We start from the raw sequence: 5520 nt of genomic DNA on the forward strand, positions 1-5520 counted from the left end.
GTCGTCATCAACTTAAAATCTTAAGGGCCGTTTACACGAGGACGCTTGCAGGTAAAAACGTCAAAATATTTAAACAAAACGCCCTATCGTTTATACGAGGACGGCGTTTTGGGGGCTTGAAAACGCAAAAATTTGAAACCGGCCTCCAGAGTGGAAAAGTAGAAAACGCTCCGCCGTTACGTTTCCGTCTAAACAGCAAAACGCAAAACTTTGTCGAGATCTGACCATGTCGCGTACGCGATTATACGTACATACGAGGCCGGTGCTTTGGTTTGCCGGCCGGTACAAGGACGTAAACAAAGATGTGTGATTATTTCCATCCTTCGTACCTTCAAGCAACTCTGGCAGCTCTATGTACACTACAGGAGTCGTACCAACAAACGTACAGAATCTGTACAGATTCCATTCATGAACATTTACCGCGGTGGAGATCCGAAAAGGGAGATAGTACGCATGCGCGTAGACATGGCGGAGTTTTATCACAGCGCCACCCAGCTGCCTGGCATGCATATCCAATCGAATTCCACACACTATAGAGTCACCGTACATACGCAGATTTCCTTCAAAACCGCTCGTCTAAACGTGAAATGACAAGACGCCACTTTTGCGTTTTCTGTTAAGATGGTACTCGTGTAAACGGCCCCTTAGTTTGGCAAACTATCACCTCCTTTCAAATCCATGAACAGAAAACTAAGCGTCTCATTGGGCTCAATTTGAAGGTAATGTTGAAAGTCAGGTGAACATTCACTGCCTTGTAGTTCTATTTTGGTGCATTAACTCATTCCAGAAGTCTTTAATTTCCCTTATTTTGCCTTTTTTTTACGAGTCCCTTACTTTGTATTAGCGAGGTAGTTTCAATAGCTTTATATAAACTCCTGTACCAGGAAGCAGCTACATGTGATTTAATGAGATTTTGTTGATACCTGTTGGGATTTCTCCAAGACTGGCAAACCAAAATAATGAGCTGAACACTTCCACATTTCAAGAAGCAGATGTTGTTACCTCTAATGTTACATAATTTACATGCACACAGTGTTGGGTCAACCCTGGTTAAAATTTCATTTAGTCTCCATAGCTAAGCAAGAAAAAAGATTACCTGCTTTCCGAAAGGCTGATGTAAAAATGCCACATTTCTTGAATATTTTAAACTGTATTACTTCTTCTATTTCCATTATTCACAGTTTCAAAATAACAAAATCTGAGTTTGAGGCACCCTGCAGTCTGTACTTAGTCAGTACTTAGTAACACTTCTTTGACAAGTATCACAGCTTGTGAATACTAGTCTTTCAATTATTGTTTGGAAGATTTTTTTGCTCATTCCTCCTGCAAAAGGTTTCTAGCTTTGTGAGATTCTTGGATGTCTTTCATGCACTGCTCTTTTGAGGTCTGTCCACAGATTTTCAGTGATGTGTGGGTCAGAGGACTGAGAGCCTTCAGCTTGTGCCTCTTGAGATTGTACACTGTGGGTCCGAGGTGTGTTTAGGCTCATTATCCTGTTGTAGAAGCCATCCTCTTTTCATCTTTAGCTTTTTCACAGGTGGTATGATTCTTGCTTGCAGAATTTGTTGGTATTTAATTGAATCTACCTTCTACCAGTGAAATGTTCCCTGTGCCACTGGCTGCAACACAGACCCAACACATGATCAATGCACCATCAGTACAGGTCTCCTGGGTCTTTTGTTGTCAGATGGGAGGGCAGATTTGTCTTTCTCGCAATCGTTGGGGCATTTCTCTTACAAAAGTGTTATTGGTTTTTCAGATTTTAGCTTGATTTCTACCATTCCTGTTACCTTTTAATTATCAGCTGAAGAAGCAGCAACCTGAGGAACACTAACCTACGGTGGTTTTACAGCATTGGAAGAGAAAAGGGGATCATTTTCATGGAAAAAAAACCTTTTGAATCATGATGAGAAATAGCAGTGCAGGTTTTATTCCTTTACCTTTAGTAGATCAGGATATTTACATTCAAACACAGCCTTAAATGTCAGTGTGTGGATTAATGTGCTAAAAGGAGGTCACTGGACACTAAAAACACCAATGTCTCAGAAAATACTTGATATGACATTCTAAAATTTTACAGATACCAATTTAAATATCCATAGTTTATTTTTAGAAATTAGGTTGAAGCAAATCAGAGATGGTCGAGCAGAAGGTCCCTGGTGATTTGAGATGAATTAACCCTAACTGTTTTTGGCATATTTGAAAAATCTGCAGATATGATCAGTTTTTTCTAACCATTCTTACTTTCACAAAGCATCTCAGTAGAATATGCAGTCAAACTCCAAATTGGAACTCTCTTTATAGCCCTTAATGATATCATAAAATAGCATAGTCATATCAAGTATTCTTTTTGTGGACCAAAAACATGTATTTAGGAAATATCTCAAGCATATGTAAAGATTGCAAAAGTTCAACAGGATGTCACATAGTGGAAGACAGTATTGAGGCTGCACATATTGACATGACATCTTCACATAAATATTCAGTACGTGTGCATCCACTCTGCCATGCAGATTGGCCAGTCATCAGCGCAGTATAAGTGTTTGTCTGTTTGACTAATCGTCTCTATTTGTTTTTATCTGCCTGTATTCCCAGTTCCCCCGCGATCCTCCATCTCTTTCTCTCTCTCACGTTGTCCATCCATTTCCCATTTACTATGAATATCACAACATCTGTCCCTGAGGGGCCCTTCCAAGAAATTACACATTATCACCCTTCGCTTTGACACAGACGTGTTGGAGCATTTATCACACCTATCAAGATGCGTCATCAACATATGATCGCATCCGCTGTCTCCGGGGGGGCAGCAGCTCATCCTGAACACACATACATACACCAGCTGCCAAACATCCAGATGTATCCGTCAACTCCGTGACACTCATTTGTCTCGCGCACACAAACACTCATCCACACACATCCTACACATAATACAAATCTTTTCTCCCTCATGGGTTTCTCTTCCTACTGGTTTAGCACGGCTCCCTTGGGCACAGTAGAAGCCCATCCTGTTTAATTGAGTGTATCTCATCATTTGCAGTGGGCCTTCCCCCCTCTAATCAGTTTTAAGAGCTCCTTCGCTTTCCACCAGCCTTTACACTTCAAGGGAATCTAGCTCTGTGTGTGTGTGTGGTGTGTGTGTGTGTGTGTGTGTGTGTGTGTGTGTGTTTTAAGAAAGAACGGGTGAGTTAAGTGGGAAGGATAAAAGCACCAATGCGAATCATCTTGTTGACATGGAGCCTAAGAAAGTGTAAGTGAGAGAGAGCGGTGAGGAAGTGACACTGACTTGCAGAGAGTGACAACTTGAGACAAGAATGTGCTTCTAGTAATACAGTTTTTACACTTTTATTTCAAGTAAGAAGAATTAAATGGACATAACTTGAAGAAGACTTGTGTTGTTTAGTACCAAAGACCTCAGCGACACAACATCTCTGTTCCTGTGGACAGGAATGTCTGCTGCGTGGAAGCTTCTGGTTTTTGTAAAGAAGCGTGGTTCTCTTTAGCAATTTACTTATTTTCTGGGGTGTAACATTTTTACTGTGGAATCCTTGTGACAATTAAGGGATTAGATGTTCTTTCTTCAGACTGTTAATAAATTTCAAAAATGCCGTTTGAAAGCAACGCATCGACATTGAACAAAAATGTGTGAATTTGTGTTTCATCACAGTTTGATCAGGCTGCTCAACTTGTTGATGGCTCCATGTTTATGACATTACAGTGTTTATACATTTTGACTTGGAAAAATCATGAACATCTGTAAATCATATGCAGACGTTTGACTGAAAATGCAAACAACGTCTACAACAGCAAGCAGCTAGATCCTGTCACTGACAGATAAACTTTGTCACGGATGTCTTTCACACACCATCCATATTTGGAAGGTTTTTATTTTAGTGTTTAGTGTTTATATGCCACCAGTTTCACTATGAGCTATAGACAATGCCCTCAGATAAGTCAGCAAATGCTCGTGCTCGTAGAAAGATGCATATTAGCGTTGAAAAGTCACATCAGAGTGGAATTCTAGTTTCTGTTTACTGACATGAGCCTCCTGTGTTTGGATCCAAAATTCTGTCCAAACCTTCCTTTGCAATTGAAGGCAGTTTCCATAATTGTGAAGCAGGAGGGAGACAGAAGAAAGACGCGAACAAACCAAACCTTACCTTGCTAACAAAAAAATGAGAGAAAAGAAAACCCCAAATCAGAGAGATGTCGATTTGCATAGGAATACTACTATCAAAGGAGCTCCATGTTTGGTGAAATATGGTTGGTAAGTTCCAGTGGAAGTAACTACTTCACAAATTATGGACACGGCAGATTTGCACAACATTAAGATCACAGAAAGTGTCTGAATTACTTGAGGTTTGCAGAAAACTAGCGCTAAAGTCTATGACACACAAGCATCAGCAGAGACTTGGTATTTACCAGGTGGTGCTCGGCCCGGTCTGTGCCTCAACCATCTTTACCTTGTTCTTGTTTTGGGGTGTTTAGCCTTCATTGTGGTCTGCAGCAGGTTAAAACACATGCTCATTTGGATTGGGGTCAAGTTACTACATTGCCACTGTAGAATATTTTACTGTCTGGCCTTGTTGTCTTGAATATTTTATCATTATAATCAGGATCTGTATCCTGCTACTAATGGATCCTCGTGTCTTCTAAATCCATTCACATGCATTACTGATATTGTGTTTTGCGACTGAACTTTTCTACTTTGTGTCTCAAAGTGTCTCTCTTTAATGCTTTCTTTCACTCGCCTACCAATACTCTTCATTTTTGGTATGATAGTCACATACTGTATGTTGCATCAGCTTTATCTGGGTATTTTGTCTCTTTGGGCTCAGAGACAATCGAGTCACACACAGATACACTCGACTAGAGGACTGTGACGTCTTTCAGTGTTTCAAATGGACCCCAGGACATGTACATGCAGACAAATGCATACATACAAACCCTCACGCTGCTGTGGACAGAGTGAAAACATCCTGCAGCAGACAGGGATGGCAGCACTAATTGCTGCTGCTTACCGATGCTTCTAGTGACAATATGTTTGTGATGGTGCATCAGACTGAACTGTGCTGTTTGATGTCGCCCCAGCTGGCTGCTGTTTCTAAGTCAACGCTTACACTACGGTCTAACTCTCCACATCCCTCCATGACCACCATTACTATCGTCTCCTGCTCTTTTTCTCTCTAACCTGCCTGACTCTTGTACCAACTCCATATGCTCCATGTTATAAATAGGTAATGAGGGTCAGACAGGGGGTAGGCTGATATAAATGGAAAGAAATAGAAAGTTTAACCTCCTTTTTTATGTCTGTGCACGTGTGTTTGTATACATCGAGTGTGCATGCCAGACTAAGTGCTCATCTCTCCGAGCGTATGTTTCACCTGCTTAACCTCCACCTTCATCTCCGTCTCTTCTCATTCCTTCCTTTTAACTTCGAGCCTTTTAAAAAGTACTCTTTGCCCTTGCTTTGTCATTCCACACTTGAGAAGTGCATCACTACATCACATATGCATAGGGATT

The sequence above is a fragment of the Acanthochromis polyacanthus genome, chromosome 14, assembly GCF_021347895.1.
Source record: "Acanthochromis polyacanthus isolate Apoly-LR-REF ecotype Palm Island chromosome 14, KAUST_Apoly_ChrSc, whole genome shotgun sequence".
Lineage (NCBI taxonomy): Eukaryota > Metazoa > Chordata > Actinopteri > Pomacentridae > Acanthochromis > Acanthochromis polyacanthus.